At 34.4% G+C, this 25747-nt stretch overlaps 1 pseudogene; it reads left to right on the forward strand.

Moving 5' to 3' along the window:
* Positions 1-809: 809 nt before the first annotated feature.
* Positions 810-926, forward strand: LOC145241895 (5S ribosomal RNA; annotated as a pseudogene).
* The last annotated feature ends 24821 nt before the right edge of the window (positions 927-25747 follow it).

The following is a 25747-nucleotide window of genomic DNA, read 5'->3' on the forward strand; positions in this document are numbered from 1 at the left end:
CCTTGAAAAAAAAAACTATAATACGAAGATTCTTACAACAGAAGTTTCGCTTGTATTTACAGCCTTTATTTTCCAATACTTCCGGTTGTAAAAGGCACGCTAGTCTTCAGTTCTACATCTTAATTATCGACGTCTTACCCTGCTTGGCGCCATCACGATTCGTTGAACGTCTCTCTCGACTCACGATTGCTAACTCCCGTTACAGACCTAACGAATTTTTACGTGGTAATCTAAAATTCATAACGTCATATCTCACGTATCCAAAGAATCAAAACTCATCGCCTATTGTTCCCCCCCCCCAAAAAAAAATCCATTTGTTATTATTTTCTTTGCCTGCAAAATTCATAAACTGCTTAATAACATTGTTATTTAAAACTATAACTATCAAAATGACAATTCATCCATTAAGTTACATTCCTGGAAACTATTAAATGTAAATATTTTTATTCTTCTAAAACATAACTCTTCGCATCGATAACATTTTTCTATCTAACCAACAATAATTAACATAATCAATTATCACCAAGACGAAACAGGAAGCTTATAACATAACATTTTCATTGAGAGTAAACCACTGCTACGAGTTCGTCGGAACATATTCTATTAATGTACTTGGAAAACAAACATAGTGATGCAACATTGCGGTGATGGGACAGTTGTTGGAGAGTAGTTGACAATGCGTGACCTATTAGATTAGATACATTTTGGGACCCGGTCCAATAAAGAAAGTCTAGTGGTTGATGCACATATGCCAATAATCTTCTGTACATAAACAAATGGTGGATTTGTTAATTTGTATATTTTTTCCCGAATACGGCATAATCACGTTGACACACCGGTTCTCGTCAGATCACCGAAGTTAAGCAACGTTGAGCCTGGATAATACCAGATGGGTGACCATTTGGGAATTCTAGGCGCTGTATGTGCTTCCGCTTATCCCGGCATTGTTTCCAGTCGTCCTGAACCTCCACTTGCCACTGGTGTTCAGCAATGTCGAATCAGGAGAGGTGTGGTTAGAGATTGCGCAACTCTTGCCACAAAAATTTCCCGCGCAGGCACCCTTACTGTGGGTATCCATAGTCTGTCAAGACTAAAGGAAGCCTTTTATTTTCATATTTTTCCCAACAATGGTAAAATTTGGCTGTCTTAAATACCGTTGTACATTGAATATTTTTTCGTTTAATACTAATCTCTGGTTTTAACTTTTGTTAACAATGCGACAATCACGTGTCAGATCTTCTGTAAATCATTGTCGTAATTTATGCACAGAAAACTGAGAAACATTTTGTTTTATTACCAAGCTATTATCTATGGTCAGGGTGTACACATGTTCACATAGTTCAAACCTTTTGGTCAACCTTTGATCTCATGTTAGATTGTAAGAGGAAAGAGTATTTAAAGACAGTAACATTTTTAAATAAATTAAAATCAAACGTCCTTTTCTTCCATTTTTTTTCTAGAAATCTTCTTTATCTCACTGCTTACTTAAAATATATATTTTCTACTTTAGAAAGGGGTAAAAACTTGGTTTTAATAGTGCTCCACGTTCTTACTTTTATAAAGTCCTTTCAGTAGTGCTCTGAAGGTCTGCTGACTGTTACTTTTTCAGTGCTCACTTACAAGAATAATTCCTTTTCGGAGGGAAGTGGTAGAAACTTGGTTTTAGTAGTGCTTTGGATGCCTCATAAATTTAAGGCTTTTAGTGCTGCTCTGAAGGCTTCGTGGCTTTTAGTTTTTCATTACTCAGTTAGGAAATCGTTTTTGTTTTATTCATTACATTTTGTTTAAAAGTGGTACATAAAGTTTTAACACAAATGAGTTTTAATATATCTTTATCTATTTTTTCTTTTCCAGCTACTGGTGAATAGTATTCATACTGTACTTCTTTATCAAATCAGTGCTTCGAGTCCGTAGCACTGTTTTGGCCACTCTGATGAGTCGTAGACGACGAAATACGTGTCAGTGGACAATTATATTTCAAAAATAATACATGTGCCGCTCCCCATTGATGGCGTACCAAAATTGGTTAAAGGGAAAATAATTCCCAACTCACATTTACGTAAAAATGCACTTTCGTATATATAATTGAGTTCATTCAAAAAATATCGCAAAACAAAAACAAATAACATCTATCTATCTATCTGTCTATTAATCTATCTATCTATCTATATGTCAGGGCAGGTCATATGCTACTGGTACCATGTAACCCAGTACTACCTGCCTTATGGTTGGGTCACCAGCGACTAAACTGGACTCCCCACCAGACTTGTTTGGTGAGAAGGGTGGCTAGTCTCCCTGAAGGTTTAAAAACAAGACCTTCCAAAGGGCGAATGAACCCTTTTTCGGAGTCAACGGCCAAATAGTACCGTGTGTGTTTGCGTGTATGTATGTGTGTGTTGGGGTGGAGAGGGTTCCCGTAAGCCGTGGTGAAGGCAACCTTTCTAGGAGAAGCAAATCTCTGATTTAAAAAACCATAAAGCGGGAGACGAGTACCCACATTAAGCTGGTCTGTAGTTTAAGTTGTTGCTGGCTATCTTGATCTTGCTTGTTGCTGGATCTCAACATTTTTAACCGAGAGAGAGAGACTTAGCTGTCGTATAAAGCTAAGACTCTGTAACATCATCTGTGTATGGATAATCCCTCAGGGATTTGTCTATTAAAATGGTCCTGTGGCGATGGAAATCATTTTTGGGCTCATGGACTTTTAAGTGTCTGAGGGAACGGCATTCGTCTGACAAGACGTTGCAACCATCATATATATATATATATATATATTGGGATTTTAAATTTGTATGAAAAGGTTTCCTTCCTTTTATCTATTTGTCAGTCTGATACCAAAGGTACTTGAGCTTTTATGGATTTTATTCCTTTATAATTTATATGTTAGTTAACATCACAGAATAGATATTAAAATAATATTATATATAGTACTTTATTATTATTATTATTATTATTATTATTATTATTATTATTATTATTATTATTAATGTTTCTCTATATACATGTATTATTTTTATTTTTCATTTATATATTCGTATAAATAGTGATTGGATTGTGTCCATAGTTTTTATTGGGAATTGGTACTTTCCACTCGAAAACCATGAATTTAACAGCTGTAAAAATTTTATATTTATTTTGGTATCTCTTTTATAAAAATGCTCAAAGCTTCCTTTGAAGTATATATATATATATATATACACACATATATATATATATATATATATATATATATATATATATATATATATAGTGGAGATGGTAATTAATAAAAACTTAAGAAAGTTCTCAATACTGTTGCAGAGCTAATATTCATTCCAAAATAGCGAACATTTCTGTAAAAGTCTGAGGACGCTACAGACGGCCAAAAAAAACGGCCGTGTAGACAAACAATAATGTAACTTAACAGAAAGATACGGTAATAAAAATAAAAGCGTATATATGTGTGTGTGTGTGTGTGTGTGTGTGTGTGTGTGTGTGTGTGTGTAAAAGGATTTTGTTTGTTTTACAATCGGTCTGTACCAAACTCATCTGTCAATTCTTGGCCTACAGACTTGAAACTTGAAACATAAAAGGAATTAGGATCTATGGAATAAATTCGGTTTGTTAAAATTGCTGCTAAATGGTAAAATTGAAAACAAATTGAACTTCACAGACATAAGTCGCCTTCAAGTGCTATGGTATACATGTGCAAATGTACATTTAAACGTTAAAGTCGGTTATTTTTTACAATTAATTATACATATGACGACATCTCGAACGGAAACAACTAATTCTAGAGAGCTATCTGTTTTGGTTTCGATTCTAGTTGATGGCTCTTAAGTTATACATTTTTACTTTGGACATCACTGCTATATATTGAGTACAATATAACAATCGATAGAGAATTAACTCTATAATAATAAATAAGAATATGAATGAATGATATATATATATATATATATATATATATATATATATATATATATATATATATATATATATATATATATACTAGCATGGGTTCCCGGCGTTGCCCGGGTGTTTGGATGTGTATGCTGAGCAAAAAAAAAATGGTCAATTTTTTAACTTTGGGATCAAATCAAGTTATTAAGTTAGATCCATGTCCAAGGAACCTATATATAAAGGTTAAAGTGTTTAGACCCCAAATTGTCGGAGGAGTTTGGTAGAGTTCTCAAAAGTCAAATCGTTGACCTTCGACCCCTTAACAGCCAAATTTCTGGCCGAAAACGGATCACGTTGATTTTTCCAAATCTCAGTACCCTGAATATCAAATTTGGAGTCTGTAGACTAAAAATTGACAGAGTTATTGCGTAGGGAAATGTACACAGATAGACACACATACATATACACAGACAGACATACAGACACGTTCACTTTTATAGATATATAGATAGATAGACTAATAGATTAAACATATATACCTATACATAAATATATATGGAAACAATGTTTTGTTTACTGTAAAGATTTTACGCAAATATTATGCAAGTATAAATCATGTATAATACTACATTAATATAATTACACGTAATAGTTAACTCTAGATGATCATCCCATAAGAAAACCGAAAAAACTAATACGGAATTAATTAAAATGAATATTTAAAAGAATATGCAAATTAGCTAGATCTTTTGCTAGTGAATGCATTTCCACAACCAATATATAAGAAAATTGTATTTTCTTTTTAAATAAATGGAAAAGAGGGTTTTTAATATGAATATCAATGCACACAAAAGAAAACCGAATTTATAGAAGATAGATAGATAGATAGATAGATATATAAGTGAGCGTGTGTGTCTGTGTACATTTCCCTACGCAAAATCTCTGTCAATGTTAAGTTTACTGACTCGAAATTTGATATACAGGGTACTGAGATTTGGAAAAATCTTTCTAATCCGTTTTCGGCCAGACATTTGGCTAATAACGGGTCAAGGTTCAACGATTTGACCTTTGAGAACCCTACCAAACTCCTCCGCCAATTCGTGGTATAGACACTTTAACCTTTAGATATAGGTTCCTTGGACATGATCTAACTTAATAACTTGATTTGAGGCCAAAACAATAAATATTAAGGGATCATAATAGGGGTCAAATTTTTTTTAAAAATTGACCTCCGCGGTCTCTATCAAATTACTCAGGCAATTTCTGGTCTAAACATTTGAAATTTTACATAAGAGGTATTCAGAGATAGGGCAAGCTTTTTAATCGGTTTTGGTCGAAAATTTGAGCTATCAGTATATAAATGTATGTATGTATGTATGTCTTCCTAAAACTTCCACAGCGGCGACGGATTTTCACGAAACCTGTACGGTTTGGAAGCGCGCCCCTTCAGACGGAAAATACCGAAAAATTGGCTAAAAATATTAATTTCTTCACCCTCATCTAGGCACTTTTCTACAAGGAGAGGTCGCTTTTTTCACTGACATTTTCGAAAGTCATCCCCTCTTTTCGATTGTCTAGCCTTAGTCAAAACCTACGTCACTCCCAGTTTGACGGTGGTCATAACAGCAAAGACGTCAGGTTTTCCCCCGTTCTTTTCCTCCTTCACGGTACGTATTCGAGACTGCCTTCCTACTACCATTTTTTTTTTTTTGCTCAACAGACACCTCCAAATACTAGTATATCTATAAAAGTCAACGTGTCTATGTGTGTGTGTGTGTGTGTGTGTGTGTGTGTGTGTGTACATTTCCTTACGCAAAACTCTCTTTAGTCTGCAGGCGACAAATATCGAAAAATTGGCTAAAAACATTCATATCTTTACCTTCAACTGGGCACTTTTCTACAGGGGGGGGTTCGCCTTTTTCGCCGATATTTTTGAAAGTCATCCTCTTCGTTCGATTGTTTAGCCTTAATTTAAAACTACGTCACTTCCGGTTTGGCGGTGGTCGTAACAGCAAAGACGTCAAGTTTTTTTTTTCTCTCGTTCTTTTTCTCCTTCGCGGTACGGGTTCGAGCCTGCCTTCCTACTACCACTTTTTTTTTTTTTGCTTAACATACACATTCAAACGCCCGGGAAACGCCGGGCTGAAATGCTCGTATATATATATATATATATATATATATATATATATATATATATATATATATATATATATATATATATAATGGGCGGAAGTCTCTCAAGAGCTTTTTCAGCTATCATCTCATCAGGAGAAAATCGATAGTGTAAAAATAATACTATGTTAAAAGTAAAGAGTTCTGATGGGGAACTATTGAATGTGCCAAAAATTACGGGGACACTAAAATAAAGTTTATTAACGTTTAAAAAACGATTAAAATAATGGCACAACAAGGGGAAGAAAAAAAAACGGGAGAAAAGATTCACAGTTCTCCAAAGAGAAACAATGTATTAGATTTTCTTTTTGCCGGCACAACGAAGGTTTCCGGACCGCAATAGAGACAGACTCCAAAATCTTTAAATGATTTCTGAGGTCCGCTCTATGTAGCACCTCGAACCATTCAATTTTATATGTATCGGCACAGCACGGGTTGTCAACCAAATGCTGGCCAATAGCAGAGTCCAAGGCTGCAGAAAGAGGGAGACTACCGGACCACATCCTCCCTTGTCTGATCTTCGATGGAACATGCTGTTTGTACGAGTCAAAAGATGCAATATATATATACGTCAGCTCATACTTCAGTTCCATGTCTCACTGACTTTAGCAAATAGGGTGCATACCTTTATAACTATTTGCTAATATTTTCTCTCCTCTAATGAAATGGTAGACATCGAAACCATATAGGTTAAGGAGATTAATTTTCTAAAGCATTCTTTGTCTTGCTTAGAATAATAAAAATTCTTTGATATGAAACTCAACCACTTCATTTCATTTCAATGAGAGTTTTTTTAAATTCATTGAATTACAATTTTATATATATATATATATATATATATATATATATATATATATATATATATATATATACTAGCAGGGAGTCCCGACGTTGTCTGGGTTAAAATGATGATCAAGCTTCACATACTTCCACGCAGTAACTTAGTTAAAAATATATGTTATTGTATATTGCACTCTTGAGAACCTGTTTCTTTTATAAAATTATTTAACATAAGCTTCTTTCCAGTTAACGAAAAAAAAAACAATAAGAAATTTAAGTGCGGGGTTTGAACTCACAGACTACGGCATGCAAAAAAAATCATAAATGTTCAAGTGTTATAAAATTCTTTGTAGTTAATGAAAAAAAATTAAGAATTTTACATGCGAAAGTTGAACCTACAGACTACGTCATGCAAAAAAAAAAATAAATAAATAAATAAATAAATAAAAACACTCTATCAACTTACCTACAGTAGAATTTTCATGGCTCGTTGTTCTGTCATTGTTGCTAAGTGACGATATGGAAAATGGCTTTAACGATGATAGATCAATTAAAATAACGATTTCGATTATCGATTATCGGTAATTATAGGGGGTATTCTGAGACAAAAGTTAATTAAGATCTTTAATACCCTTATACACTAAAGTTCTGTAAATTTTAAAGAAAATATGTTCAGCCGTTTCAGAGTCTATAAGAAACGAACTCACACAGGCACAAACAAAATTGCATTTAATTGTACCTATTTACAATGCCTCCCCCACGGGACAGAGTTAGACACCAGGGTCGTTTTTAACGTGGAGAAAAGGTACAAAAATAAAAATTGCCTCAGTCGTGAAGGATTTCTCCTCTACTGAAAGAGAACGAGATATGGAAGTGCCGCATCTGAATAACAGATACTACACTTTAGCCAAAAGGCCAAGTTTGTTTATTTAATTGTAGAGATGATTTAATTTTAGGTCAACAAATCATATGGCTACTCTTCCATTCAACTGATGACCTTGATCGGGAAACTTTAACTTCCAATTTCAGAGAGACATGCTCTTAAAAAAGAGCTTGTTTCTATGAAATCGGTAGTTTAGGTTACCCGGTCAAGGTCATCAGTTGAGCTTTGTTATTGTTGTAACCATGTACTTTGTTTACCTAAAATTAAATATAAAAAATATATGAAATTATTATTGGTTGAAATACAGTGATCCGTGTAATTCCTGGTCACCAATGAATAAGTTGCACGAAACTTAACGCTTAATGTTCGACAACAGTTTGAACTCAGTTCTGCAGCTCAGTGACTAAGAGATGTGGCAAGATTATCTTTATTATTGCGTATAACTTTATTTCTGTATTCTATGAACATTCTGTCTTAATCAAAACGTTTATTTTTACTTATTCATTTCCGATCTAGATTTCGACCCGGAAATTATTTTTTCGAAATGGAATATATCAGTGTTAAAGGATGTGTCTACGTTATTTTTTGCTTTGTGTTTTTTTTTTTTTTTCCTGTTTCAATTTTCTTATTTTGTTCAAGCTGTGGATGGGGCATCCGATCGGATGCCACACATTCACACGCTATCTCATATATTCCAACTAAGAGATCTTGTTAGACTGTAACCACCCCTTTAAGTGCAATTGTTTGTATCCCTCTTACACTTGGTTCACCAGGTATATTTACCAGGTAGTTTTGAAATTATGTTCATGAGTGATTTCTCCTATTATTACTGGAATGATGGAGACCTTCAAAAGATTCCAGTTTCTTTTCATGTCGTAAAAAAGATTTCGTTATTACCTTATTTTTTCCATCTCAACTCTGTTTAACGCAGCATTGGGGACACTAACTTCTACTAAGGTTACTTCTCTCCCATACCAATATAACAGGTTTTATAACGCCGTTTCTTAGGTACATAGGTGTAGGAATTGTATAGTCATAGTAGATGGTGTATGATTTGTCAAATGTTCACATGACTATATATATATATATATATATATATATATATATAATTATTTTTTTACTATAATAATTAAATACCTACAGACACTAGTGTTTCATCCTTTCGGGATTCTTCAGTGCAGGGTGTCACGATTACTACCAGTCGAACGATTCGAACCCCGCGACATCTCTGGCTCGATTAGCGGAGGCCGTATCCATTCGGCTACCATTAACCGTGTGAAATAGCGTTGAATTTTAAACATTTTAATTTAAATGTTCATTACGTCAGACAGACAGTGATCAAATCGTTATACGATGATCTACGCATAATATATATATATATATATATATATATATATATATATATATATATATATATATATATATGGTTCATTTTTATCAGTTTGTTCAAGCTGGCGATGGACCATCCTACCGGATGTCTGACATTCATCCGTTATCTCATATATTCCAACCGAGATATCATTTTTAAAATTCGAACTGCCCCCTTTAAATACAATTGTTTGAATTTCTCTTGCGCTTGGTTCATCGAGTGTATTTGACATGTAGGTTTGGGTATTCTTTTTCATTGCCTAAGTTACTCGTATGATTACTGGATTATAGAAATCCTCCTAAGATTCAAGTTTCACTCCGTTTCATTTTACTTTAGTCGAAGTTCTAAGGAATTGGAGCTTGTAAGTTCTGTCTCTAATGTCTTAAGCATTGAGCACAATTTGTAAAGGGGTATTACGCTAAGTAAGCAGTACGCGATGTACTTTAACGAACTACTGTACCCAAGAAAATAGGGGACTTTATATAGTCATCCACATATATACTGTTTCGCTATATCACAGCTCTTCAGCGTGGCTAGACTATCTAGACCATGAATCCTATCTACAACCATTTGATTATATATATATATATATATATATATATATATATATATATATATATATATATATACTAGCAAAAGTACCCGCCGTTGACTGGGTTCAAAAACAGCCTACAGGAAATGGACTCTGATTAATGAAAGTATGATAGGTTATGAAAAGGAAGGGTTGTAAAGAGAATTCGGGGGTATAAAAACCAAAGCAAAATATGATGAAAATAAAAATGAAATAGATAAACCCCATAATTTATTATACCATACCGGTTCACACTGAAACACTATCACAATATTCTGTGGATCTATATTAAAAAACCTTGTTAAACTTTGTGACATATTTCCATTCTATGGAGGTCAGGCGCGAACGAACACCCCATAATTTTATCATACCATATTTCTTCGAACTGAAACATAATTATCAAAGTATACTTACGCAGATAGATATGAAAAGTCTTTATTAAAGTTTTTGCCTATTTCCATTCTATGGAGGCCAGGCGCGAACGCAGACCCCATAATTTTATTATACTATCCCTATTTAAGTTTAAAAAAATACTTATCAAAGTATTCTTATGTACATCTATATCAAAAACACTTGTAAACGTTTTTTTTTAATTTTATATTTCCATACTTTGTGGACCCACAATTTTAATGAACCACCGTTCTGCAGGATCAAACATACCCATTCCTGTGTCTCGATACATTTTCTATCATTATATGTAATCAGTTTTTTAAAATAGTCAACAATATAGGAGCCTAATCGCTACCAGACACACACACACAGGCATTCAGCTTTATATATATATATATATATATATATATATATATATATATATATATATATATATATATATATATAACTACTTCATTTACTCACATAAATTTAATATACGAAAGTATAGATTTATGCGTAAACCTTAAGTATTTACTTCAAAAGTGCTCAATACGTAGGTAGAGCTAGTTAGTAATTTATAAAATATATATGGCGATTAAGCTACACTGAATATTCTGCGTTTCATCCACTATAGGATTCGTCAGGCTTATGCGCATAAGCCTGACGAATCCTATAGTGGATGAAACGCAGAATATTCAGTGTAGCTTAATCGCCATATATATTTTATAAATTACTATATATATATATATATATATATATATATATATATATATATATATATATATATGAACCAGATGGTGGTAGATGCGATCCCCGGCTTTGCTAGTCCAATGAAGCCAGAGATGGTTTCTGTCGCCGGGTACGAATCTATCGACTGGTGTTAATCGTGACGCCCTGCACTAATGATTCCCGAAAGGGTGCAACACTAGTGTCTTTAGGTATTTAATAATTATTATAGTATATATTTCAACGTATTTAAAACCATCATTTTTAATCCATATTCACAGAATAACTTCTTTTGAATTTACATGATTTCCGGTTTCGCATCAACAACTTTCCTCCGAACCAATTAATTTTATCATATAGCAATTTTTTTTTTTTTTTCGCCAACAACGTCACCATTCCTATAAACAGATTTGCAAAAAAAAAAAATAAACATAGTGCTGGAAAAAAATGTCCATTTCCTGAATAGCTGGATTTTTTTAATTCATTCGTTAATTTTGTCCTCGTTTTTCTTTTTCTTTTTTTTTTTTTTCATTTTTCTCAGCTAAATTTATTTTTAATCGTCTCCTAATTTTGCCGATACTTTTATGGTTTGCTTGTTCATCTCGTATCCGTGGCCGCTGACACTGATTTCCTTTCCGATAAATAGAATTTCATTAGGTGATTTCAGAACCAAACAACAAAAATCAACAAAGAATCTTAATTCGCTTCCATTTAATCGTATAAAATAATTTGTTCAAACTTTCACATAAATTTTATTGAATTTTTGAAAAATTGTGTTTAGGATTAAATTATATTTGTAACTTTTAAAGTAAAATGATACGCTGATATTATAAAGTATATTTAGGATCAACGAACTTTATTTATAAAACTTTAGCGCAAAATAATACTTTAACTCTTTATGGCCTGAATTATGATGTATATGATTAAAAAATATTTATTATAAATTTTAGTTAGTTTAAAGGACAATGATACTATGATTGTCTTTAAACTGGAAAAATTATGAAGTTCAATAGTTAAGCTATCACTGAGAAATTTTGTAATTCATAAACTAACCTTGATTATTATCTATAGTACTTGAAAAAAGTGTGTTTATGACAACAAAGAAACCCTTCCACTCTCTGAAACAGATGGCGGCATACTGATAGAAAGCAATGGACAATTGCAATCTGGGTGCATTTGGCATCTATCCAGATATTGAACTAATACGTACAAGGCGTGTATTAATCGATTCCCACTTTATTCATGCCGTTATATTCAAATTAGTTCAACCAGGTCATAAAGTGTTAAACTTTAAAAGTTATATTTAAGATCAAAGAAAATGTATTTTTAGACATTAGCGTAAAATAATGTTTTAAACTTCATAATTATATTTAAAATCAAAATATTTCTTTGGCAAAATTTAACGTAAAATGATAGTTTAACGTGAGAAATTATATTTTAGACCGAACAAAATGTATTTGCATACTTTAGCGAAAATAATGTTTTCCAACTTCGGAAATTATATTTAAAAATTCATGTAAGATTAAATAAAACCCTATTTCAAATGTAAGTTCAGCAGACCTATGAGAATTGAATTTTAAACCTAAGTATGACTCGTCAATGAAAATGCTATTTTATTATTATTACAAGCAGTAAAATACGCATAAATATTATATTTTAATTAATGCAGACTTGTTATTTATTATAAACAGAAATAGCGTAGGTATTAAACGTAACATTTAATTCCTTTAAAAAAATGGAGTAAAAAACGGAAAGAAACTGAGATATGTGCATGCCAATATTACGTTTTTTTCTAAACAGTTAACCTCTTGTAATTCAAAAAAAAATACTCGAGCTGAGACTAAAAGCAAAACCAAACGCCAATGAGTCAAGTACGATAACCATTACACCAGCTTAACATAATCTTTAAAAAGTGTTTTTAAACAAACTCATGCTTAACATAAGGAAGCTGCTATGTTTCACAGTTGCGGGTGCGCAGTGGTGAAGCAGTTGAAAACAGATAAAAATACGATAACCTTCACATACCAATTTTTTCAATTTTCATCCTGTTGCGGCTCTATTTTTCTGGATGAAAACGGATGTAAGTTTTCTACATGTCTGATTATCTTATATATCAAATTTCAAGTCTTTAGATTAAAAATTCGTTAAGTATATAGGTTGAGAAGTGTCCTCACACACATACACACGTTTTCATTTTTATAGATATATGAATTTGTTATTATTTAAAAAGAATTTGTCAAGTGATGCATTTCGAATTGAACATAGTTGCTGACGCTGGTAGCAGAAGCAGCTGCAGCTAGCATATACAAATGACCAAACCAGCTGTGCGGTGTGACGTCACAGCAAAGACAAAAATATACACTTGAATAGAGATACGTGTTCGAGACGTGGACGGGGTTCGGAAAAGTGTGTTTTCAAGGCATGGCCAGGGTTCGGATAAGTATGTGTTCGAGACGTGGCCAAGGTTCGGAAAATTATGTGTTCGAGACACGTAGATGACGTCATCGTAAAAACAAAAGTCATACGCGAGTAGAGAAGGAGTAAATAACTTGTTTAATATTTAGAAAAAAATACGTTATTGGAACATACTTGTATAAAAGCATGTGTTAATAATGAAAGTAAATCGAGTATTGTTTTCCTTTTTCTGTTTCTTCGCGACAGAGTCTATGTGGCACAATGACGTAGCCCTTTTGAGGGAGCTGGGGGGTTTCTACATTAATAAACCCTATATCTAACTTCTAACCTTGTGCCTGACTTTGTGATGAAGTTAAAAACGTTTCATTCAGGTGTTTTGTGGGTTTGGGAAGGTTAGAGCATGTCGGTTGGGTTTGAAGGACATGACATGTAATGAAACTTCAGCGGTGTCAGAATCATTCAAGAAAGGCCAGACTTACGCGCGGATATTTGAAGTTGAAAAAACACAACATTGCATAAAACGCATCTCTCACGTTCTCTCTCTCTCTCTCTCTCTCTCTCTCTCTCTCTTTCACACCCCTTCTCTCTCTTTCAATGGAGATAGAGAAAATTAAATATAATTTCATTGTTTTAAACAGTTGAATCTTGGATTTTGAAGTCGACGGACGGACGCGACATAGTATACGTTTGGTTTCAACTGATCTTTATAAAAATATGCTCCTCATTGTTAAATCTTAAATAAATTATATATATTTTTATAAAAATGCATTTGTTCCCTATTTTTGTATAAGTGTTCGATTTCAGCATGCCATTAATGCCGACGATGGGAAGATGCCTGTAACGACACAATGAAGAAGCGACCCATGCCAGCCAGTTATAGCCGACGACATCTCAACATCGACTCGTTTTTGTTGATGTTTCCAACATGTGCGTTTCGTTAGATATCGTTGAATATCGTTTATTCCCCGGAGAGCTGGTTGCATTCCCTGGACGTTCTTCAACCAAGTAACCCTCCCCCTGGGAAGGGATAGTACCATATCTACACCATTAAAGAAAGGTGTAAAACGTTAAAATAAGGTCGTTGGCAAATTGAATCAAGTTATAGACAGCAAAGATAGTTATTTTTATGAATAAATATTTTCATAAACACATTTTTTCAGATTCCAGAGGAAATTTTGACAGTTTCTTTTTCCTTTTTTCCTAGTTAAGTGTCATATCTCGTTGAAATACCTGTTCTTCATAGATTCTGAAGTGTTTCTAGTTTAGTACAACAAAATACAAAAAAAATAATAATTCGTCTTTTCAATCCAAACAACCGCCGAGTTTGATATCACTACTCGCACCAGACTTCGTCTGTCTATCTTCCTGATCTAACCTATCAACTCCATTTATACATTCTTCCCGCGTGATTTCACGTGATTTTCCGTGACTTCCGCCAGCGCACACCTTTTAAACCTATGGGCGCCATCTTGATTTCTCTCTCTTTCGCCCAACCTTCGTCCGACACACACGCGGTAAGACTTCTGTTCATTTGATCTGGGTTCCCCCCTTTTCCTTTTGCTAACTTTAAACAACAGATTCAACGAAGTAAACTAACACTGAACGGTTTCAAAATTTCCGGTAAGTTAGGAAATGAAAAAGTCTATAAAAAATGTTTAATACTATCTCTTCTTCGCATAGCTATGGATGAAATAGATGGTATTCACAAAGAAGTCCGCAGTTACGTGTATATCCAGTTCAAAGGAGATGACGTTCATTTACCTTCCTTGTTTTTTTCTTTTTTGCATATGTGCTGTCGTCTTCTCGCATGCAACGCCGGGAGGTGACAGTTGCTAAGTGATTAACGGACTACCAACTTGGTTGTGCTAAATTCGAATCCAGTTTAGTCCACAGAAACACTTCCACTTAGAAATGTAATCCTTTCCGTAATTACCCGATGTATTTCTAGAAAGTATTCCAACTAGAAAGATATCGGAGAAACGAATGACAATAATAATTATCTGCTTCGTTCGAAATGTGTATATTGATAAATGAATGGTGCTCAACAACATTCAATGCTTAGAATTCGCAAATGGTAACTAATCTGGGTATAATTTAGCTTAACTTTGGTAATATAACGTTATTTCGAGAGTGAACATTATTATGTTGTATATATAAATAAAATAGTAGAATAGACTTGATTACCATTAATAGTGCACGTAGTCAATGTAATGGAAAAATCAGGAATCGTTCCAGTTCTTTTCTACTAGCGTCGGCACTTAGACTTTCCCTTGCCACTAGCAATATTGAATCAGAATAAGTATACCTTATCCTGCCTTGACATAGCTCAAATAGATTTCGTAGACTAATAAGGAAAGCTTTTTTTCTCTTCCCTGCAACCTCTTTCCCACAGAAAAGACGTTGTTAGCCTGTATCTGCTGTATAGTTATTTTCATGGCAAGTGCTCGTCTAAGCTCCAATCTATGGACCCCCTCGCCAAACTTTCACAAAAAAAACTCGTCTAGCTACCAACCACTACCAATAATTTCCCCCACTCTTTATCTGTGTTTAAACCTAAATGTAGATTCCATGATCAAAGCTTCTTTCTTAGAACTGCGCGCCTGTGGAACTCTCTTCTGTTTGCCGGCTTTCCAGCTGACTACAATATGGTCGTCTTCAAGTCCAACGTAAACGAATTATTGATGAGCCGTTCCCCTTAAGTAATCCAATTTACCAAATTTCTACTAATAATGATTAATACGGTATTGTTCCATTTACTACTGTACACTCATTAACCCTTATTCTCGAGTGACCTCCAGGCCTTGATAAATGGTGACTCCTATGTGAAAAAATATGATTGCGTCGATAGTTCTTCACCCACACACCTATTAAGGGAATTACCAATTTTTCGCGCAATCGAAATGTGCCTATTTTTCTTTGAAAGTTCAAACTGGTTATTATCGGTTTTTCTTTGAAAGTTCATATCAGTTATTATCGTTTTTTTGTCTTTGAAAGTTCAAGTATAGTTATTATTTGTACGTCATGTTCAGTTTCACACGGAGCACGTAAATGTCTCTACCAATAGTATTCGTTTTGTATAAATCAATTTCTAATCGTTTGTGTTATGAGGGGAAATGGTAGTGTAGACTGGATTGTCCTAAAAAGCAATTTGTCTAGATCATAGAGTAGAGTAGAAAATAGATCTTGTGACTTTCACTTCAGTTATTTTATCCTAAATGAGCAATGTTTCCGGCAAAGAGGAAATAATTGCTGTTTTTTTTTGTGTCGGAATCTATGTATCAAACATTTATTGTTAGCTAGATTTTTACTTTGAAGTTGGTTGGTTCGTTTTTGTTTTACGGCATATCAATCCTTTTCGGGTTATTTAATGCCGAATCCAAAGATTTAAGAAAAAAATTTTTTAATAGAATATATTTGTTGTTTTCACGTCGATTTCTATTTAACCCATAGTTGGGACCCTAACAGGTACTACCACTCCGGGTCAGAGTGGACCTGAGAGCAATAGTGATTAAAGGGTGGCTCCACACTCCCCAAAACCCACAAGCTGGGGCCTCACCACTGGATATAGTTTAAGGTCATATCCAGGACACTCATTGAGGGACTTTTACCCTCAGCAGGGGGGCAGTCGGCGTATTCTAATGCCCCACCTTACTTTGAAGTATTTTAGCTCCTTACATCAGGTGGCTTCATGTGTTGTTTGGAGCGATTTTCATTTAGAAAAATAAGAAATTCTCGAAATAATCGCAAGAATTTAATTGATTTTTCTCGTGATTTAAACTAAAGTTTAACCGGATCAAAACAAGTGCGGTAAACAATTGAGTAACTATTGTTTCGGGGATCTAGCATATTTACCGATCCAAGCGACTTCCGTTTTTTATTTTTAATTCGTCGGATGTAAAGAGAGTTACTTAATCGGAAGACCTCGATTAAAATGTAAGTTAGCACAAAGAATATCAGGAAGCTGATTATTTCCATCGTAATATGTTTTAGTTTTTTAATAAATATGTTTATTTTTGAAAAAATATTTATAGAAGTAAGCAATACTGAAAGTATTTTTTTAATCGAAAAATAAAATAAATTGAATAAATGTAAAAAAAAATGTTTACTTAACGTAGTAAAAAAAACGAAATGTTCACGTATAATAAATTAAATATATTAAACCTGATAAAAAGGAAATGTGCGATTTTGAAAATAGAACTAAACTACATAACAAATATGAATGAATTAATGATTTTAATATGTAATAACAGCACGTAATATATATGAGTACATCCAGTTCTTTCCTCCTTGCAAGATTGTAATTGAATTTGTGTAATGAGGCTAGGAAGGAACTACCGCTCTTGCATGTGCCGGGTGACCTTATGACTAAAACCAGATCATTTGAAAAGCATTTCACATGTATGGTTTATGACAGAACAGGCGCAAGAGATTACGAAAAAGAGCTGGAAAGCAACGTAATCAAATGCTATACTGATGGATCTAAAATGAATGATAGGATTGGTGTGAGTGTTTATATAGAATACTCAAACCACCTCGCCTGTCAAAAATTTTATCTTGGTAAACTGAGGACGGTCTTCCAGGCAGAAGTCTTCACCATACAGGTATCATCGGATACAACACCAAACACCAGTCATGAGCTGGCACCATTGGATGTGGTACCAAACACCACCCTCGCCTTCACCGAAGAGCAGGATCTCAGACGGAAGTCTGACAAGTCAGCTCTAACATTCGGTAAACATCACGACAAAACCGAAGAAGAAGGAGAGATAGCGCATGTTTAAGGCTTTTGAATCTGAGGTTTTGATCATGGAAGAGGTTCAGCAACAGGAAATAGCTATCCTTTCAGATAGTCAGGCAGCTATTAAAGCATTGGAGAATAAGATCCCAAACTGTACTGTGCTGCATTGAAAATCTAAACCATCTAGGAAAAGAAAACCGCATATCTATTTCATAAGGAGAGTTAAAAAAAATTAGTTATTAAAAAAAAGTTCGGTTTTTTAATTATAAAAAAAACCGATACACGGGATTGAACCTAAAATCGTTCCACCAACCCCCGATACTCTAACCGTTACGCTAACATCTCATATTGGCAAAATCGCAGTAAAAAATATTTATATACAAAAAAAAGTTATGCAAAATAAAAAAAGCGTTAGTCACTTATGTATGTACTTACTCTCCTGTTTGTGAACCCACATATTTTGTTGTAACTTTTTTTCTACTGAACCAATTTTCGAAATTTTTTTTCAAAATATAGTTAATGAGGTGTTCTATCCAACTATATAACCTGTTTGAAATTTGGTTGCGAACGGAATTAGTGGTGGGGGGTTGAATGTGTCTCGATTCATTCAATTTCGGACTTAAGCATATATTCAACCTCTACCGTGGTTGAATGATATACACATAATCGGGTTATCTATAATAAGAGATTCTAACAAAGTCAGTGGGGAAAACTTTTGAAAATATAGAAATGATAAAATTAGGTCTAAAAGGAGAAATCTTGGTTTACCTAAAATAACTAATTTCTTAAATATAAGCCTAAACCTTAATAATAAAAAATACTTGAAAGATATACTTAAAAGATAACACTCATTGAATATACGCAAACCCAAAATCTAACCCCCGTCAATTATAAAACATTTCCTAATTCTATCGAGAGTAGACTTAACAAAAATAGGACGAAAGTATATTTAAGAAATAAAGTAACATCCAGAGTATAGCTCTAAAAAAGTGGATATCATAATATCGAACTCGAATACAAACAAGAGAACATCAATAATATAATAAATTAATAATAGAGGAAAAAGAAATATAACTTAGTACACGTCGCCCTATAACCAAATGTTAAAACTAAACTCGGGGAAAAAGTCTTTAATCTTATCGAAAAATTCATCCTCAGATTAAACTCCTTACACAAAACTTTTAATTAAAACAACTTAAAACTGTACTACACTTGCGGCTAAAACTTAGAGATTATAATTAAAGCACATAAAAATAAAATATGAAATGGAAGCAATTAAAAAAGTGAATGATAACAATATGAATAGAAATGTGTCCAACATATCAACAAAAATAGCACAAAGGAAAGATGAAATTATCAGAAATAATAATGACGGAAATCCTAATAAAAAATAACACTATCAATGAGAAAAATTGTAACTGTAGAAATGAGACAACTGTCCGCTACAAAATAAATGCCTAATCAAAAGCATCTTTTACCAGACTACAATATCTGCCAAAGAAAACTCGAATAAGAAAAGATATTACGTAATAATTGCATGTCTAAATTTAAAACGTAGATATTATGACCAGAGAAGTACGTTCAAAAACGAAAAATGCCGAATAAAAATAGAATCAGCAAACCACTACATGGAGCTCAAAGAAAGCGGAAAGGAGTACGCCAGGCCAGCACATGTAGAAACTTATGCGACTGGTATAGAATGTTTTAATGAGAAATTAGATATCCTAAACTTTAAAGAACCCTAAAATTGAAACTGCAGGTGTGAAATATCAAACGTATGTATATACAAAACAAGCTTTACTTTAGGATAACCACATACACACACGCGCACACACATAAAAACGTTAATAAATAGTCATAACAACAACAGTAACAAAAATTATATTAATGATTTGGATGATTAATAAATAAACAAACGCATAAACAAATTCACTTGGTAAAAAATAAAATGTTAGTGGTAAACATTCAGATTAAAAATAGGTCACTTTCTAACTCAAAGAAAAGAGAAACTCGATCCTCGTACAAAAGGAACAAACTAACAGATAGATTAGAGGCCGCGTGTACACTTGCCTGATAAACGCGTGCCCATTGGCTACGATAAATAACTGTGTGAATAAAAAAGAATCTAATTCGCTGACTAGCAAACCCAGTAACATGTAAATATGTAAAAACACGAAGCAACATTGATTACATGCAAAAGTTTGATGAATCCTCACAAGGATGAAACGCGGAAAATTTTGTGTAGCTTAATTGCCATATATATTTTCAAAACTGACTATATATATATATATATATATATATATATATATATATATATATATATATATATATATATATATAGTCCTGGATATGATCTGTAACTGTATCCAGTGGTGAGGCCCCAGCATGCGGGCTTTAGGGTGTGTGGAGCCACTCTTTCATTGCCATTGCTACAGGCCCACTCTGACCCGGAGTGGTAGTACCTGTTAGAGTCCCAACTATGGGTTAAATAGAAACTGACTTGAAAACAAAAAATATATTTTATTAAATTATTTTTCTTTAAAATCTTTGGATTCGGCATTAAATAACATGAAAAGATTGATACGCCGTAAAACAAAAACAACCAACCAACCAACCAACCAACCAACCAACTATATATATATATACATATATATATGTGTGTGTGTGTGTGTGTGTGTGTGTGTGTGTGTGTGTGTGTGTGTGTGTGTGTGTGTGTGTGTGTGTGTGTGTGTGTCTTAGCCCCGACGCTCTTCAGTATTTTTTTCTCTGCCATGCTCCAGGACGCTTTAAAAGACAGTCACTCTGGCATTGACATCAAGTACAGATGTGACGGGAAATAGTTTAACATCAGACGAATGCAGGCAGTGACGAGAGTGAGGGAAACCATCACCAGAGACCTTCTCTTTGCCGATGACTACGCTCTTAACGCCCCAAATGAGATAGAGATGCAACGTCAAATGGACGGATTCTCCACCAGTTGTGACAACTTTGGTCTCATCATAAGTACAAAGAAGACAGAAGTTATGTACCAAGCTGCCGCAGGAGATGCATACCACGAACCCGGCATCACTGTCAAAGGGCAGAAGATTCATGCTCTGGAGCAATTCACCTACCTTGGTAGCACCTTCTCCTGCACCGCCAACATTGACATTGAGGTTAACCATAGGACCTCCACAGCGAGCAGTGCGTTTGGAAGACTTAGAGACAATGGGTGGAAGAGGAGAGGCATTACACTCGCAACCAAACTGAAAGTATACCGAACAGTCGTCCTGACAACCCTATTCTACGGCTGTGAAACTTAGACGCCATATAAAAGACATGAAAAACAGCTGAATGGCTTCCACCTCAGATGCCTCCGTAATCTTCTCAACATCCGCTGGCAAGACAGAATTCCTGGCACAGAAGCGCGCGGGGCTCAATACCATCACCACCATAATCCGCAAAACCCAGCTCCGGTGGGTAGGCCATGTCTATCGCATGCCTGACGGCCGAATCCCCAAACAACTCTTCTATGGGGAATTCAGCCAGGGAAAGCGGACTGCAGGGGGCCAAAAGAAACGATATAAAGACTGCCTGAGAATCTCCCTCAAAGACTTTGACATCAGCCCCCAGTCTTGGGAGAGTCGCGCTTTGGAACGTTCTGCCTAGCGCTGCGCCATCAGCCTGGGAGCCGACAGGGCAGAGGATCAACGCATGACTCACGACCAACAGAAGCGCAAGAGGAGGAAGGAGAGAGCTGCCGGTTCACAACCTGCCAATACCGCCTTCACGTGTCCAGAGTGTGGAAGAGTCTGCCGAGCAAGGATTGGCCTCATCAGCCATCTCAGGACCCACCGACCCCCGACGCCGAACTGATTGATATCTTGGTCATCGTCGACTTCGACGGACGAGCAATATATATATATATATATATATATATATATATATATATATATATATATATATATGGCTACTGTGAGTCGTTGGCGATAGAACACAATACCATCGTACAACCCTATGAGCAAGGGCCGCACTGAAAGATTTGTAGATACTTTAAAAAGAGCATCGGAAAAAAATGACAACTTCACAAGAAAGAAAAAAGCATTCAAGAATTCCTAATGATTTATAGAATAACACCTAATCTAATACTAACGCAAATTTATAACCGGCTGCAATAATGCTTGCAAGAAAGATACGTTCGATATTCGATAGAGTATTACAAAGTAATAAAAAGAAACAATACTAAAGCTAATACGAAGTATAAAACCTATAAAGACTGCGATAAAGTGTTTTTCTTTTTGGGAAGTATCGAGCAGGTAAGTGCTTTTTCGGAGGACGATACGGTCTTCAAGAGAATCGAGAAAAATGGTTTATATAATAAAAGGAAATACATTTTCCCATAAAAGGCATATAAATCAGTTGAGACCCCGATATATGGAAACAGCAGGAAACAATACTGAATTGCCAATTGAAGTGCTATACGACATTCTACAGGTTTACACCCTCATTAACAACGAAGTACGGACGGCGATAACATCAAGGCAAAAAATTGCGAATTCTCCAAAACCTAAAATGACATCAGTTCAAATTAGAAGAAAAAGAAAAAAAGACACGATTGTTGATTTTCAAATTTAAAGAAAAAATGTGATTAGAAAAATTCTACAAAAGAATTTAGCTCGGGGGAAAGTGTTATGATGGAAAACTATATATATATATATATATATATATATATATATATATATATATATATATATATATATATAGTAAGTAAGTTATAAAATATAAGCCTGAAAAATCCTAGAGTGGATGAAACGCGGACTATTCAGTGTAGCTTAATCGCCATATATATTTTATAACTTACTAACTAGCTCTAATTACGCATTTAGCACTGTTGAAGTAAATACTTAAAGTTTACGCGTAAATTTATACTTTCGTAAATTAATTTATGTGAGTAAATAAAGTAGTTATATATATATATATATATATATATATTGTGGAAGCATCCTCTAGATTATGTAGCCTGACTTTGTGAGCAACCTGTATATATATATATATATATATATATATATATATATATATATATATATGTATTTATATATATATACATATATATACGTGTGTGTGCGTGTGTGTGTGTGTGTGTGTGTGTGTGTGTGTGTGTGTGTGTGTGTGTGTGTGTGTGTGTGTGTATACAGGATGCCCAAAAATCTGGCTACATAATCTACAGGATGCTTCCACAAAGTCTGGCTACATAATGTAGCCAGACTTTGTGGACACCCTGTATATATATATATATATATATATATATATATATATATATATATATATATATATATATATATATATATATATATGTATATATATATGTATATATATATGTATATATGTATATATATATGTATATATATATGTATATATGTATATATATATGTATATATATGTATATATATATATGTATATATATATATATATATATATATATTTATCTTTTTGGCGCTAGTTCGAACCAAGGGTTTATCTAAGGGAGATTACTAAAAGGTCGCTTTTCGCTAATTGTCTTGGAAAAAATCGAAAAATTGAACTTCAAGTAAACCCAGTGGTATCTACTTAATTGTCATGTCGCATTAATTAAAATATCCAAAAGTTAAAAATAAAACCATATGATAGGAATTAATTATTAATGAAAACACTTTTAAAGCAATAAGCGAAAATTGAGTGTTCAGTTATATCCCTTTGAGAAACCCCGTGGTTTAATATAATGCCTTCTTTTTTTATTTATATTCATCCTAAACAAGGCACTTTGCTACTGAAATGTCATGTGAATTAGGGACCATACCTAAAGGTTTAGTCTTAGTATGGCATTAGGCAGCGAGACATCTGTTAACATTACATTTAAACTTTTGTATGTTAGTGCAGTAAGGGAAGCTTAAAACAGGGGAAGAAATGTAAATGTCTAGCAGTTCAAGGAGAAAAAACTATTAGAATAGAAGGTTTGCACAATCTGGAGAACCTCTTCAGTGAAAAGGTGGTATTTTGCTGTTTGTTTGGTTCGTCGGGATTATTTACGCCCAGAGAACACCATGTTGAATAACGGCATATCAACTTCTTTTCAAGCATTTATATATGTCAAAGATATATTTTATCAGTCACCCAATTAAGAGAGGTGCATTTAGTCTTTAATGATCTTTCCTTTATGCATACATATTGACGGATAACGTCACATCAACCGTTTGAACCCACAAGTATTTAACGCAGTTATCAGACTGTTCGTTCCTTTGTGGACGTATGTTCTTGAGTTGACTTGTAGTTTGCACTGTTATTCTCTCTGTTCGATTCTTCTCTGCAAGGGAATATTTTTCATGCAGAAGCAAAAATGGAAACCCATAAGTCTTATGTTTTCAGGTATAGTTGAGTTTATTGTGGACTTCAAGATAGTGGTTCATAAATGCATCGCCAAATTCTTTCGCTAATCCTTACGTCTTGATCCGTATATAGAGGGGAGAGTCGTTCCAATCTGTATGTTACATCTTCAAGACACGTCTTGTTCTCTGCTTCCGGAAGTCAAACCGACTTAAATTTCCCTAATAGTTCCTAGTCACTTGATTCATTTACTATAAGTAACGTCATGTGTCAAAAGAGTGCGAAGTACTAGCCAACCTATTTCTAGTGTGACACCTAGTCAAAACAAAACAAACTTGCAGCTGTGCTCGCGACAAGTTTTGAGCTCAATACTTCGTCAAACTAAAATAGAGCCCGTTTCCAAATCTATATACTAGCAAATTTCTGCTGGTTTACCGTTGTAGGATCTCATAATATAACAACCAATACTATGAGTTCGTCGGAGCGTATTCCATTGAAGGACTTGTGGAACAAACGAAGGAATGCAACTTGTCTAATAAAGTGAATGAGAGATTCATGCATTGGCCCAGATGTGGTAACAATACTCCATACATGCTCTTTGTGTGGTTTCTATATTATGCGACGAAGGCCACCAACTCCCTGTATTTCCTCCTATAACAGACAACACGCTATACAACATACAAATATCTGTGCGTGAGGTCGCCAAGCTAATCAAGAACCTTGATTCCAGTAAAGCAACTGGTGCTGACGGCATTCCAATTATAGTGTTGAAAAAGCTTCAAGCAGAACTTGCCCCCATACTTACAAAACTGTTTAAGCGTTGCCTGGATGAGAAGTGCTTTCCAACACTCTGGAAAACCTTATCAGTATGCCCTGTATTTAAGAATTCAGGTGATAAGTAACCTCCCTCTCAGTAAAGACCAATAAGTCTCCTGTGTGTCATGAGTAAGCTGCTGGAATCCATATTAAATAGAGAAGTAGTCAACCACCTCAGCAGAAATAACCTTCTTAGCGACACGCAATATGGTTTCCGTTCTGCTAGATCTACAGCGGATGTGCTAATAGGATTAGTGAATCTCTCGACAAAGGCTTCCCTTCTAGGGCAATTGCTCTATACATATCAAAGGCCTTCGACAAGGTATGGCATAAATGCCTACTTCACAATATTTCCAGCTACGGTATCACTGGAAATGTTTTCTCAATTATTAAATCTTTTCTCTCTGATAAGTTCATAAGAGTAGTGGTTAATGGGCAGAAATCAGAGGCCGTCTGTATTAATGCTGGAGTCCCTCAGGGGTCTCTCTCCTTGATCTAAATCAGTGATCTGCCAAAGCACATATTTAAATCATCCGTTGACATCTATGCTAATGACACGACCATCTATGGTAAAACATCAAAGGCCGTAAATGGCAAAGTTCTCTCTGATTCCCTCTCCTTTGGTTTACAGCGCGTGGTTCAGTGGGGAAAGAGGTGCCTGGTTACTTTTAATGCATCCAAAAC

The sequence above is a fragment of the Euprymna scolopes genome, chromosome 20, assembly GCF_053919585.1.
Source record: "Euprymna scolopes isolate OS-2025 chromosome 20, ASM5391958v1, whole genome shotgun sequence".
In the NCBI taxonomy this organism is placed as follows: Eukaryota; Metazoa; Mollusca; class Cephalopoda; order Sepiida; family Sepiolidae; genus Euprymna; species Euprymna scolopes.